The sequence below is a fragment of the Emydura macquarii genome, unplaced genomic scaffold, assembly GCF_026122565.2.
Source record: "Emydura macquarii macquarii isolate MOO-44397 ecotype Brisbane River unplaced genomic scaffold, CSIRO-AGI_Emac_v2 contig_312, whole genome shotgun sequence".
In the NCBI taxonomy this organism is placed as follows: Eukaryota; Metazoa; Chordata; order Testudines; family Chelidae; genus Emydura; species Emydura macquarii.
The window spans coordinates 12,075,695-12,091,312 of record NW_027130449.1 but is presented as its reverse complement, the minus strand read 5'-3'; the positions used below and the strand labels follow the sequence as shown (position 1 = coordinate 12,091,312).

General features: G+C 42.9%; 1 protein-coding gene and 1 long non-coding RNA gene across 2 annotated transcripts in view; one reads left to right on the top strand and one right to left on the bottom strand.

Moving 5' to 3' along the window:
• The window catches only part of DRD2 (dopamine receptor D2), a 54,359-nt gene that overhangs the window by 1,414 nt on the left and 37,327 nt on the right, over positions 1-15,618 (top strand). The window lies entirely within an intron of this gene.
• Positions 1,028-13,943, bottom strand: LOC137162958 (uncharacterized). Its single transcript, XR_010922585.1, has 3 exons — positions 13,861-13,943; positions 3,539-3,642; positions 1,028-1,782 (listed from the first exon to the last, which is right to left on the bottom strand). It is a non-coding gene; the product is annotated as an uncharacterized lncRNA (long non-coding RNA).

Here is a 15,618-nt window from a genome sequence, read left to right as displayed (position 1 = left end):
TTGTAGTACCACTCTTTCCCTAAAAGAAGAAGTGCTTTAAGCAGTTGCTGAATAGCATTACCCAAATATGATTAGTTTATTTCTGTGGTGTATTCTTTTCCCACTCTGTCTGCTTCATTTTCATGTATATGGAAATGTTGCTATCTTTGAATCTGCATTCTTTACTTTGCATGCGTCCTAATCAAAAACTGTTCACCTTTAAAACAAACTTTTCTTAAATTACTCCTGTGTTCCTTTATGAACAAAGTGTATTTCCCTCACATGCACTGGACATGTCGTGAAAGGCATATCTGAGCTACAGAGTTTTTAATTCTCCCATAAGTTACACTGGTGAAAATCAGGAGGAATAACTCCATTAAAATCATTGGAATTACACTGGTTTAAGTTTGGGCAGAATCCCTCTCATGGGAATCAATCTCTCTTTATATGATCCTTATAGATCTCCATTTCTACTCCCACGTTAGTTAACACATCTAAAAGTTTCCTGTGTGATGTATCACAAGATTCCATGACATTACGCGCTGTGTCCTATACATATGCATGCGCACACACACACACACAAGTAGAACGCATGGCATGCCATGATATCCCATTTGCATGATATGTCTGAAGATGAGCTGAAATGTCAGACTATCTTCTTTATGCCTACATGCACTTTGTATATGCACAACATGCCTTCAGCATGACATGCCACATTGTTCTATAAAGTATCTCAGATGATAATCTCCATGATCCCTTTCTTACCATAAAGATTACTGCAACATCTTAGCTATTGTTCCATAATGAGGACAACATGTTACCACTAAACAAAGAATGCAGAGGCTTTATGCAGAGCAGCTTTTCTGTGCTCAGCAGTTGTTTTAAGACCTCATATGTGGTTAGCTTTTTTTTTAAAATACCATTGATGCCTTCTAAAAAGCAGATAATTCTTCTTCACGCTTAAAACAGATTCACATAAACAACCACAAAATCTGAGCAACTCTGGGTTAATAGTCCATAGAGTTTAGAGGTAGTCAATATATACACGGAAACCAACAGCTCACATTTTATTTGTATTACCCTTTAGTGTCATTTATAATATAAGTGTTAAAGCAGGATTGTGATGTGGACTAGATGCCTGTGCAAGAGAGCCGTCAGAGGGAATAAGGATCTCTGGCCCCCTTACACGGGCTACCTAGGCATACATGCATTTGGCAGGAACCTCATCTTCCTACTGTCCCCTGGGTGGGGAAAGGAGGCAGGGGATGACTGGAGCCTTGACTCCTGCCCTTTGCTCACTGATTGGAATAGCTGATCCCACACAGAGGGAGATCATAATCTCCTGCTGGTATAGACCAATAGTGAATGATTATTGCCCGGGAACAAGGAGGATGCAGGAGAGGAACGGTGACGGAGAGGGTTGCCCCAGTCACTGCCTCCCAGGAGGGCTCTTGCAATAATGCAGCTTTGGTTAGGGCCTTACCCAAAGCCACAATCTAACCCTAACAAGTCTATGCATGCCCTCACTTTCCGAGCAGAGGCAGCAGGATTTCCAAGCCTTCGGTCCAGGGTGTCTCTTGGAATCATTGATTTGCCGGCACAGGTAGCATCCAGAAGTCTTGACACGTCTCTCATTTACACCGGTGTCGATCAGGAGTGAGCCCATTGAAGTGAAGGGAGTTACATCAGTATAGAATTGGGCCCAGTATCTCCAGTAACTCATTAGAGCAACAAGGAGCTTCCACGGGCACCCAGAGATATCACGAAGGCACCATAGCTCACCTCCTCTTCAGTCTTCATACACTAGGAATGTGGAAGGAAGCAGGTAAAAAAAAATTAAAGATGAAGCCTTTCCATCTTTGCTGTAACATGACACAACCCTAACTTCCCATCTGCCTAGGATAACAAGTCACTTGGCAGTTGGCTTCAGTGGGTCATTGTCACGGATAGCAAGCCAAGAATCATGCCTGGGAAGCAATTGCAGGCTAACTATGCCCTCCCTGCTACTCCTCAATCCACTAGGCCGTTTGGTCATTAGAGGATTCATTCTCCACTGCCCTGCACCTCGTGCAACCATTTGCACCTCAGCCAAGTGTAGCCTCTTTTCAAATTGCATTACCGGTTCTGTGTACACCAGCGTGGATTCAGCTCCTGTTGCTACAGTTTAGTGCTTTTCTCAAACTTGGGAGACACCAGGACCACATGACGAGCCAGCACAGTGACCACAAACCACAATCATAAGGATAAGCTCTTGCCTGTATGAATAGGTTTTATTAAGGAAATAATTAAAATGATAATGGCCCATTGGTGTGAAATGCGACCAAATCAGCACTTTACACTCAATTTGCATAGGTGTAAATGATTAAATAGGGTGCAGGGCAACAGAGAAGCAGATCCTCTATTTTCTCTAATAAAACAGACATACTAGGAAAATTAAGTGAGGTGTAGCATGTTTTTCCTCTTCTTTAACTTTCACCTTCCTATGAAAGAAGCTGAGACTCATCTCCCAACTCCATTTTAAATTTGAAACCCTCAACCTTCCTTTAAAGAGGTTGAAATATTTTGATTTCAGAGACAGCTTGAAATGTCATCTATACATTTTTTAATCCTTTTCCATTTAAGAACCAACCAGCACCTTACTCTCAGAAAGAGGTATTGTCTTGGATGCCTCAGTTTTGATTCTTCAACGTTTTGTTCACATGTGGTGGTCATGCCATGGAACTTCATACTATTGGAAGGAGTTTTTAGTTCTGTTGGACAGGTAACAGTCTCTCTACTTCAGATAACAACCCTGATGGTACTGTGGGTGGAGGATCTAGATACACCCAGATGTACTGACTTATGTCTAGGCTTTCTCAGTTTCTTCCACTGGCATCCAAAAGTGTTAATAGGGAAATCTCTATTGCAGCCAATTTGAAACAGTTGGTTCCACAACACAGGGAACATTCAGCTGTTGAAAAAGAGAAGCATTTCTCTGGAAGAGAGAGATTAGAATATTATTAAGCTACATGGGAACCTATTTATGAACCTTGCAGAAATAGAGACTAGCACCTGGAAACCAATCTCCTTGCTTCCTGGTACAAAACAGCTGCCAGAGCCTGGGCTTGCTTTATCCTGCACACACCAGTGTTAACCCTACCCTTCTCTCTCTGACACATCTCCTCACCAAGCTACCTTGGTATTTTAAACTCCATGGAGAAACATTGCTCACTTGGGCCCCCATACAGCGAAGCATTTAAGCATGTGCATAACATCAAATGCATGAGTAGTTCTCTAGGCACTGCCCCATAGGTGTAAGTGAGATTGAAACATGCCTAGACCTTGTATTGGCCCTCTGAACAGGGGTGGATTTCAGCCCCTGTACGTTGATTTCTTATTAACAGTGTTGCAAAATCTGAAAATGGTATCTGCTTTTCACTTTTTGTGCACCAAACATTTAAACAAGTTGAAGATGACAGGATGAGGGAGATTGGATTCTAAACAAATTCAAGACAAAAAGTTTGGAGACTTTGGGTGTGGACTGGAGTGATTTGTCTGGGGTCCGTGCACTGAAACTTACTTGGAAAAGCTTTTGGTGTCCATAGTGGCTCTGGCTAATTCTTCAGTAACACACAAATGAGCTTGATTGATTTGACTCTGATTCAGAGTGTTGCAAACTAGATTCTATGGAAAAGGGAAGGCAATTGTTTAAGTTTCATAAAAGGCATCACTCCTTACGCTGTTATAAAACCAACCAATATTCAATCTAAAATGATTGCTAATAAGCATTAACTCCTCTGTCAATTGTTCGACTTCAGTCATGTTTTCGCTTGCTGTCCCTCATGTGGATATTTTTAGCTTCATTATTTCTTTGAAGATATTCCTGAGTGATCTGTTACTTCTCTGCTTGTACATCCCTCCCAATTATCTTTGTGGGTATTTTTCTCTCCATCCCCCGGGAATGGGTTTATTTCTGGTTTACTCTTCTCCGATGCTTTCCATGTGGGTGGCAGCATGTTCTTTATCAAAGCAGAGAGACATGATTAGTCCATTCAGAAAATGTAAATGCAGCTTTGCGTGTTATGCAGCATTTGGACAAAAAAAAAAAAAATAAAGAACTAAGTAGCAACAAAGATGGTCAATAACAAGACACAACGTTGAGACCTGGGTAGTCCAGAGTAATCATGAATCAAGTCACATTTCAAGTTTAAATGAACATGCTGAATCTGTGTAAAACTGTTTAGTGACAGCTTATCAGTATGCAGTCCAGAACTAGCTGTATAAGTGAAATCCAGTGTGATTTTCTGGGCTTTGTAAGCAATATTAATTTTGATTCATAGCTCCTTATCTGTTGTGTATGGTTTCATTTATCCCAAATCTCAGTCCCACAACTGCACGTACCGCTGCTTCAGAGCTTGCATATGTTGGCAATATTTTTCATTGAAAGATTTGTGTATTTTATTTTACTGTATAGTTCAAAAGACTAATTGCTATCACCAGGGATGTGTAATCAAAATAAGTTATACAGAGAGGATTCAGAGCATCTGTCATCAGTGTTACAAAATGGAATTCTTAACTAACAGCTAAGTATTGTGAATGCGTTTACATTCCCTTGACTGCTAGAACTGAGATCTGGTATCAAGAAAGTCACAGTTTCTAACTGATGTCTCACACCATCTAAATTACTAGCGTGCATTAGTTATTCATCCCCAAAATACTTGGAATTTTTAATGAGAATCAGAATTTATCATTCGATCTATTTTAGGTATTTATCTGGCCTCTATTTCTGCAGTATCTGAGCACCTCATGTCTCTAAGGTACTTATCCTGTGAGGTACTATTATCCCCATTTTAAGATGAGAAACTGAGGCACAGAGAGGCTAAATGACTTATCCAAAGACACAGGAAACCTGTAGTGGAGCAGGGAACTGAAACAAGGTCTTCCAAGTCCTAGATTGTGCCTTGACTACTTTCTTCTCTTACTAACATTCTCAGACCTGGATCCCTAACTACCTATATAGGGACCAAAATAAAAAGGGCCCAATTTTCAGGAGTTCTCACAAATCTCATTGCTATTCGTGGGAACTACAGATGTCCTACACCATTCACAAACGGGCCACTTTTATTTGAGTGCCTAAATGTTGAGTTAGGAGTCTAATTTTTGACATCTAAGCTTGAAAATGTCGGCTTATGAAAATTACAGAAAGTATTGTTACATTTAAAGCCATAATGGTAAGGGTGCCATTCCTGTTCCCCATTTAAAATCAGATGCATGCTGTTAAACAGCAAAAACCACTTCTTTCCTATGGCACAAGAATCCAGCTGAATCATTTGTATTCTCCTTGGGGTTAATGAGACTGGCAAAATGTGTTTGCACTTGTACAGAAATACTTCTTCAGCTCACAAATGAATGTGGTAAGTATGTGTAAACGCCTTATTTACAGTTTCTGAATTACATACTGATAGGAATAATTAAACTTTTTAATTAGCTTAGTGCTTAGGGAAATCAAAAAGTCAACATCAAAATCCCCATGTTAAGGAAGAGTTCTGCACCAGGGGTTCCTGGTCCATAGCTCAGGTGCCTAGGCCCTATTGAAATGCAAATAAATAATGTATTGGAGTAGCAGTATTATTTATTTACAGTTGCATATGGGGTGGCAGTCAACTATTTGAGCTGCTGTACAGACTTAGTGTCAAAACCTTTGTCCCTGATATGAATGCTCACAAAATGATTGAAAATACTACTTTAAAATATTTATTGTGGGAATGCTGGCAAGGGGACGGGTGTAACTGATAGAGATAAAGTTAGTAAATGGAAAGATTCCCATTGGCTTCACTGAATGTTGGACCACGCCCATAAAGATGTGGGGCCAGATCCTCAGTAGGTGCAAATCAGCGTACTTGCACTGGCTTCAATAAAGACAGGCCCATTTAAACCAGAAGAGAATCTGGCCCAACGTTTGTAGGTTTCATTCACATCAATATTTTCCCAGCTCAGTTAATGGCAGCTAAATGAGCTTCTTTCACGTCACTGTCATGTTCTCTAGAAGGTTGCATCATCCTCTATGCTTTATATTTAAAACAATTTGTGAAATTAGAGAAACTGCCCAGTGTAAAGCATCCCCCCAGAGTCACAATGATTGTTCATTTGGCATGTCTGTTTCCAGCAGGATATGTGCCAATTAAGAGAATTGAACTGTCCTTGTCAGAGAAGGAAACATCCATATGCGGCACATCTGGGATGTTAGAGGAATTTCTATTATTTCCAACGGCTTTTTGAAACATTTGATCATAATGTTGGCTCTGAAGGGTTGTAACTACGAGGGCTGTTCGAAATTTTCTGTCAAATCATATTTTCCCACAGAAAATTGGGCTTGTGACCAAATAAAATTTAAAGAAAGTTTCTGCTTCCCTCAAAAAAAAAAAAAAAAAAAAAAAAAGTAATATTTCATCAGAAAACTGAAAATCCAAAGAACAATTTTTCAGCCTAATTATTTTTGCTCTTTGTCAGTTCTTAGGTGATTTTTTTCAGTTGTCAGCAATGGGATTTTTGGTTTTCTGGTTTCCAACCATTCAATAAGAAATCAACATTTTCTCCTGGAATTTTTTTTGTTCCCATCAAAATTTGCTGCAGGAAAAAGCAAAAATGTTTTATAGAACACCACACTGTCCCTTTTCACTTACAAGATGTATTGCTTGTGGATAATATAGCCTATGCCACATTGATGAGTAATGATTAGGGTTGAAACAGAACATTTGCCCCTGTCAGACTTCCATTTATCTGTGAATTCCTTGTTCTTTGTATCCAGGAGCTATTCTTCACTTTTCTGCAGACAATTCTTCCCACTGACAATTAAGAATCTACACAGACAGATGCTAAGAAGAAAGTTATTCTCCCATTGCTTCAATCGAGTCAAACAAAACTGTTGCGTTTCCCACAGCACAGTCAACGCACTTTGCCAAGCTCCAGTCCTGTGCTTGCTACCTTCCCTAAATATAAAAGTGGTAGCTTTAAAGAAATCCATCACTGCAACACATGTGACGTTGGACAGATGTCCCAAGCTTCTTCACAACAAACATGGACAGAAAGCCCCTGGGCCAAAACAAAGAGAGGCTTAAGGAGATGTGCTCACACAAATTAGCCTGGAGCCTGTGAACCGAAGGGTACTGATGGCAGCTAAACAGGAGACCTGAGGTTCAGTGTGACTCAGCGTTTGGTTAATCACATATAAGGACTTTAACTTTTAGGTCACTAGTTCCAAATTACTCCCATCTTGGGTCAGTTTGGGGTGACGTGAAATTCTATGGAGACTCACTCCAGTTACTAAGGAATAAATATCCACAACTGTCCCCACTACTGGAATTCTCAGCAGAGACACCCAGGGCTAAGAGTCCAATAAAGCTAGGCTGATTTACACCATCCGGGAATATGACTCACTGTCTAAACTTCTCAAAAATCTTTTTCTCCTCTCTGCTGTAAACCTTTGTCTTAGCGTTTTCCAGACCAAGGAAATGTAGGCAAAATAAGAAACTCACCAGTCATTTTGCAGTGCTAAATAGCTGTACGTAAAGTTAGGAGATCATGGGACAGTTCCTATGGCTATCAGCAGATAAATCCATCCCTGGATTTCACTGGAAAAAATCCAAATCATGGGAACTGGCCCATGATATTTATTTGTCAGGATTGTGAGCACCAACAAGAAGATGCAGGGAGCCAGGACTGTCATAAGGTGTGTGAAGCGGAACACATGCTTACCACATTGCTTTAATCCACTTTCTCATCTGCTTTCATGAAACATAAAGGTCTCCTGCTTGGAGTTTAGCAGTTCACCAATGTCCCCCAGTGCTTATATTTGGGCTTCTACGCTGGAGTCACCCTCAGCAAATAGCAAACCGTGCCACGTTTGTTATTTATGCTGATGATGAATAAAACAGCCAATGAAGACAGCTGGGTCAGGGCATCAGAGGTTAATTTCTGCCTTAATTCCCCAACCTTTATCTCCAAAATTACCCATAGCCAGCATTCAATAATTAAAAACATTACTGGTCTTTATGACATTTCAATCTGAAAGAGTATATGCTCGCAAGCGTAATGGGATGGAAACATTCATGAATATATAGAGCGCTGTTAATGAGTTTTTGGAATAAAATGGATAAGGGAACAATACATGTTTCATAACTAAAGCCAGTCCCAATTATTAGTTATGAATAATATTCATTATGGTTCTCTTTATTATGGTAGCCCCAAACTGAGATCAGGGCCCCATTGTTCCAGCCACTGTACAACACATACTATGAGACAGTCCCTGCCCTCAAGAGCTTACACTCTAAATAGACCAGAGAGACAAAGGAAATAGAAAGAGACACAAAATGACTCGGGGGAGGATTAGAATCCTGGTCGCCTGACTCTCAGTCTAGTGCTCTGTCCACTAGGGCATGCTATTCTCTGAGGCCTGCTATTCCTCTTTCTCACAGACTACGGGCTTACTGGCACTGTAGTAAATATGTTGCCTCTGTTAACTTCCAGCTCAGATTAAGAAGTGCTGCTGGTGTGATCTTGTCTAGATGAGAGGTCCCTGAGCCAATCACAGTGACACGGCTGGTTACAAAAAGCCTTCGTGCCAAAAGGACAGGTAGCTTTCAGATTCACAAGTTTGTACTTTCCCCATGGAAGCATCAGCCTGAAGCAGTTTGCTGTGTGCTGCCCAGGGGCCTTCGGCAATAGGCTGGGAACCCGGAAACAGACTGTTGTTAGGTTACGGTCTGCACATGTACTGTCATTGGACTTTGGATCCTAATTAGCTAGACTGAGAGCTGACGCAGTCCTCTGGGAGACGGCTAGCTTAGCTCCTCCTTACCAGAAACACTGAATGGGACAGCCACAAGAGAGTACAGACACTGCAGTGCTCTCGCTCCATCTTAGCCTGGAAGGAGGCGAGACGTGTTTGCAACCACTTGGAAAAAACATAGCAAACAAGCAGCGTATAGCAGGGCTTTTCTGTTAGCATTTATTTCAGATACCCTACCAAGCAACGGGTGATGGGGAGTGGTTGCCCTGGAGATAACTATGATGTCACCAACAAAGGGTGATGGTTCCAAATGGGGAAATGAGCAGCAGGAACAGATGGATTCTAAGGAACAAAATTCCAATTTTACACTCCCAGTATATAGAAGAGAGAGATCAGGGCTGGGATTTTCAAAGAATCTAAAACAAGTGAGGTGCCCAACTCCCCTTGGAAGTCAATGAGAGTTGGGTGCCTAACTACCTCAGTCTTCTTGGAAAATCCCATCCTAAAACACTGGCTAGATTAGTCCTCAGATGCTTTGCCTCCCTTGCTGTAACTAGATGTGCCTTCATAATTAATGGCTCTCAGGACACAGCTGTGAAGTAAACCAGACATGTGAAGCCAGGGGAATAGTCAGTCGGCTGCTCCTGACCCTGTAATACTATCATCACGGGGGCCAGGGTGGAGGGGTGGGACGCGCTCCACCTTTTCAATTCACTTTCTTAATGAGGGTTTTGTTGCATCCTTGGTGAGTCACACAGGGCCCATGCGCTGTGGAATTATGTGATCTAACATGGCACCTCCTGTCGCATTGCATCTCGCAGTAATTCCGCTATTGGATGCCTCATTGCTTCACAGGCTGCCTCTCTGCTGTAGTCAGATGGGGAAGATCTCTCCCAGGGTGCAGAAGGGAAAGGGGAGGGGGTTAATTGCGCCCTTACTGTTGCACTGCACTGCATGGGCATTTTCATTCCCCAGCCTCTGCGGCGTGGATGTCACCAGGAAATGGATCTGTTGAATTTACACCTTGCTCTAGATTGATAACGGCAATACACAATAATACGGTTCCCAACAGCGTATTAATGATTAACCAGCCTGTTAAGGTTACTCTCTGTTCCCTCTTGCAGTCTGTGCTCTGGCATTCTCCAGCCAGTTTCACTTGAAGCACAATAAGTAGCAATCTACTGAATGCCTGACCGAGATCCAGATGCCTATATATTTCTGCTTCACATGGGAAGGGTCAGATCAAAACACCGAGGACTTCAGTGGGAGCAAAGACAGGCCTGGTATCAGTAATTCTACTGGAGAAGGCCTTCTCTTGTATCACAGCAGGAGTCAGAACCAGAGGAACGCATTGTGTAATGGGTTAAGCTGTTCCCTCCATGGGATGAATAAAGCCAGAGAGGAAGAATGGTCCAGTGGTTAGAGCACTAGCCTAGCATTTGGCACAAATCCCTTCTCCACCTAGTCTTCCTGTTCAGCCATGGGCAAGTCTCCATCTCTGTGGGCTGTAAGGTGGGGGGGGAAGAGTCCTTTCCTACCACAGAGGAGTGTTCAGAGGATAAATACATTTGTGACTATGGGGGGGGGGTCGTAGAAGTACCTTAGATAGACAGCACACACTCCAAGCAGGGCTGTGCCCCGTTCCAAAATTCATGTCCAGATTTTGGTGCATGAGGACAACCAAATAGCTTTTCGATGGAAAACTGAGTTTTTGTCAACATCATCATTGTTCGGGAGAAGAGTCCTCCTTCTGCAGAAAACGTCAGCTTCTCATCCAAAACCTGAACCAAACGCTTTCATCCTTTGGTTGAAAACTTACAAAATGTCAGTTGAGAAATGCTGCCAGGGTGCCTCCTGAGAGCCAGGGTTCAACTGTCCCATGACCCTAGTCTCCTCTATCACCCATACCACATCTCCTGTGATGCACCATGGCCAGGGACTCCATCCTGGGGCCTCAGGAAGAGTCAGAGTTAAGCGCATGTGTAAGCACCCTTCCAGACTAAGGATGCGTTCTTGAATTGGGGTCTGGGGCAGATCAGACAATGGCTGGTAATTTTAATGGAGAGCTACAAATCAGGAATGAAGGACTGTCGACTCCGAGAAGAACAAAGAACAAACAGGCCAGATCCTTAGCAGGTGAAAAACAACATTTTCTATTTCACAACTAGTTTTTCTGTGGCCAAATGTCCAGCCTACGGGAAGATATATGAAGGGACACGCTTGGAGCCAGGAATAATTCCTTCTTCTATTTACATAACAGGTGTTCTCAACTCCATCCTGCCTCTGCATGGTCAGATGGAGCGGAGGACCTCTTGAGGTCCCTGCCAGCCTTACATTTCTTTGATGAGACATGTATAGAACAGGATGAGGGCATTGCAAAATAAAGAGGAAAGTGCAGTGGCAGAGCTGAGTGCGGGTAATGATTAGATTACCAAAGAACATTAGAAATCAGGGTTGAAGAGCATTGGCAGATCTGCATGGGGGGGAGGAATTTGCAGAGCATCATACCTGCTCTGTGTCACCATTTTTATTCACTCATATTGAGACAAAAAACACTGGGTCCTGTGTTTACTTTTAATCTCAAATGCAGGGAACTAGCAGCCAACCTAAAAAGCAAACACAAGAGTCTCGGGCTGATTGGCATTCATTCATCTGACCAGAAAGGATCTATTAAAAGAGGCTTCAGAGCAAACATGAGTCATATGTGGTTCTAGGCAAACACCTTCCGAAACATTTTCACACGTATTCACGCAAACAAACAAAATTAACTTGCTTCACATCCCTCGTGAATTGTCTGCTTTGGCAAATAGTTTTAGAAAATGAGCTTTCACAGACAGATCAGATTTTAAATGAACAGACGACAGAACTGAAAAGGAAATATTTGAACTTATGAATCTTCATCTTCTTCTCTTTAAAAAAAACAAACCAGAAGTGGTTAGCAGAGCCAGTCATGGCCAGGACACATGGTGCTGCCCACTGGATAAACATAGAGGGAAGCTTGATTGTAAGAGATGTACTCATCCAACCAGAGAACAAAAACAATACTATATCCAATCAAAACTGAACAATATGGCTCAATTACTGGGTATCAAATATTTAGAACAAACAATCTACAGACAAGATCTGATAAAAATGTATAGTGAGGGGAATTAAAGAAAATCTAACCCCTCTTTCCAGTTCCCCCCATTATTTTGAGGACATAATTATTTAAAATTTCAACCCACTCCACAGCCAGTTAAAAGAGAGGGGGAAGGGAGGACATTGTCAAAGATTTGGATTTCAAAAAAACAAAACAAGTACAGATCAAAAATTATGTGCAGAAATTATCCAGTGGATGAACGCAAATGAATACATTCCAGAATCCTTTAAACAGCTCACAGAGAAGTCAAACGGAAAAGGAGGTTGAATGATTTTAATAAATTAATCGCTCAGTTCTGGTCGTGTGGAGTCCCGCGCCTGAGCAATGCACAACAGTATTGAGGAACAACTGGATCTTTGGACAACACCCGACACAAGCCCACAGGCTTACGGATCAGAACCAAGGTTCCTCTAGACCAGTATCCCATGGTGGATAGTGGCCAGCACCAGATGTTTTAGAGGAAGTTGTAACAGCTGTGGGATAATCTGCTCACCACGTTAGGTCTCATCCTGGTCCCTAATGATTGCAGATTGTTTTAAACCCTGAAGCATGAAGTGTAATATCTGTAGTGATCTGGCTGAAACAGTCGCCCCTTGTGGACCTTCCAAGTGCCCTGTTGCAACCCTGGGTCTCCCTGGGGGCGGGAGGGTGAACAAGTCTCTGTTTCCAGTGTCTACCGAAGCTGACTACAGCTCACTGGCTAATTGTCTCTTCAGTCCCATCCTCTCCTGGGTGGAAGGTGGTTGAAGGACCTGAGGCCCAAAATGTTCTAAAACAAAAAGCAAACCCAGTTCAGTACTGGGCTGCGCACCAGCCTTCTCCTGAGGTGTCTCTGCCCTTTTCTTCCAGCTTGGTTCACAAACGTCCCTCGCTCGCCGGTGTCTAGCTACTCCTCCCCGGTAGCTGCTCTGGTTAGCAGGCCCATCTCTCCTTAACTCTGCAGGCAAAGCTCCTTTCAGGCAGTGAGGCCGAGATCCATCCTTCCTGGCCAGTCAGCCCTCAACTGAGCCAGACTGTCTCCTTTTATTCCCCCTCCCAGCTTAGCATTGGCTGCAGGTATAGCGGGGCGGGGCTAGCTGGGCTCATCGATTCTCCTTAACCCCTTCACTGCTGGCATTGCAGCTCGAGCTCTCAAACATAGGGGGGTCAGGTGGATATTAGAACCCGAGCTGCAGTCTGAGCCGCCACATCCACACGGCTATTTGTAGCATGCTAGCCTGCCCTAAATGCTGCCACCCAGGCTGGGAGGCTCATTCCCAGCTACAGTGTAGTCACACCCCTAGAGCAGCTGGATTTGGGATGGCTGCAGCTAAGGAAGATTCTTAATTCCCCGTGTAACGCCCTAGAACCTCTCTCCGCACATATTCTTAGAGACGCATAAACTGGTGTCAATACTCCAGCTGTCAGGCCGGAGTCAAATCTCTGTCTTTCTGAAATGCAGGTGGGTTGTGAGAGTGACGTGCTGTTCACTTGAAAGGGAGGAAGGCTGGAGTAAACTATATTGATTAACACCCCAAATTGCTGATTCTGTGGCTCACTCAGGTGTGACTCTCACAGCCAGAGCTGCTGTTCTGCGCATGCAACGACTTTCAGTGCACTTCTCCCGTTCCCGCAGTGGAGGTGGGGTTTAAAAAACATGCTGAAAGTGATTTCTGGGATGGGACAAGATGCCATCTTGGAGAACCTGGAAATTAGATCTGAGGGGGAAATGGTCTTCTTAGATTCATAGATTGCAAGGCCAGAAGGGACCATTGTGATCACTTAATCAGACCTTCTGTATCACACAGGCCAGAGACCTGCCCTGAAAAAATTCCTGGTTGAACTTTAGCAGATCTTTTAGAAAAAAAATTCAGTCTTGATTTTTAAATAGTCAGTGATGGGGAATCCCCCACGACTCTTGGTAAACTGCTCCAATAATTACCCTCACTCTTAAAAATGTACACCTTATTTCCAGACTAAATTTGTCTCAATTTACCTTCTAGCCATTGGGTCTTCTTATCTTCCCAGTCCGCATGAGTTCTTGAGAGCCGAAATTTTCCCCTGTTCCGAAATGGGATGAAAAGGTGAAAATCTCAAAATATTCTGAAGGAAAAAAAAAATCAGATCAGGCCAATCAAAATGTTGTTTCAATTTCAAAACATTTCATTTCACTGTTGACGTTTTTATTTCTAAATCTTTAGTGTCAGTTAACTTCTGTTTCAAAATGTTAGTTGATTCAAGAAAAACAAATCATTTTGTTCAGAAAACACTGAAACAGGACGTTTCAACAATTTCAAAACTTTAAAATCATTTGAATTGAGGGTTTTTCTTGAACTGCCTTTCTCACAAACAGTTTTTGTTTTGATAAATTTACATTTTCTGACCAAAAACAGCAGTTTGGGTCAATAAATTCCTACCTGCTACTGGAAACCAAAGCCCACATCGTGTGGGCAGCAGATCCATAATGAAAGAAAGAGCTTCTTATTCACTGACCATCTATTTGCAAATTGCAATAGCATGTAGTTCTAGTGGTAAAGGTCATTTATAGGAAAGTACCACTGAATCTCTACCTTCCTTTATTTTTAATACAAAGCCTGATACCTCCCATATGAGGGCTGGGATGTTCAAAGGCTAAGGGTGTTAGGTACCCAAATCACACTCAGTTTCAGAAACTCCTTCGAAGTCCCGACTTAAATGACTGGCCCCGTCCAGTGCTTGTCCTGGTTTTCAACAGACCGACATCATGGCTGAAAGCAGAGCAGCACCCTCTGTTCTGTTCGTGGCTAACCAGATAACGCTATAGAGGTGCTGTGAGTTGGTCCCTCTATGCACTTTACCCCATTGTTCCCAGTTGAGGTGAGAGCTTCTCTCACCGACATGGCTACCGCCGCTCGTTGGGGATGGATTAATTAAGTCAACAGGAGAGTTCTCCGCTGTCGGTTTAAAGCAGATACACTAGAGAGTTTACAGCAGTGAAGCTGTATCGGTGCAGCTGTGCCACTGCAAACTCTCCAGAATAGCCATACTCAGAGAGTCTGTGGCAAAGCCAGGAATTAAATGCAGATTTTCTGAGTCCCAATCCAGTGTCCTAACCACTGGAACATCCTTCCATCCTTCCCTGCAAAGAAATCCCAGAGCGGAGACGAACTCACCTTCTGGTTTTCTATGCCCTACCCTCTCCCTAGGCTGCCATTGGGAAGACGTGATTCATGTTACGGAATGAATGCAGCGAGTGCTGAACAGTGCAATTATCAAGAAATAAACTGCTGTGAGTGGAAAATATTGTGGCACCAGCAAGAAGAATCATTAAGAGGGAGTGACAAAAAGGCCCATGAGGCAGGGGGTGTTTCAGGCACAAAACACTGTGCTAACAGCACTTCTTACCGGTGTAAGTGCTTCACTCAGGTGCTTTATTTAACATAGCAGGGGGGCAATGCACACACTTGCTAGTTTTAATAGTCAATTAGGCTGAACGCACAGCCCAGATGACATGCAGCAGTATTACTGAACCAGGTGCCAGAGATCCTTGGGGTGAAAACGTCCCATACTTGTATCTGTGAATGGCAAAGGGCCCAAATACTGTGGGGCTGGGAGCCATGTGGTAGATGCAAGCAGGAATCCAAACAAATACATGAATACTACATAGATCACAGGAGTTCAAAGAGGCTGGGAAAGCAACTTCATTTAGCGATAGTCAGTGCTTAGAGCTGTTTCTCGTTCACATGCTCCCAGCACCTAAACAAAACAGCTCCTG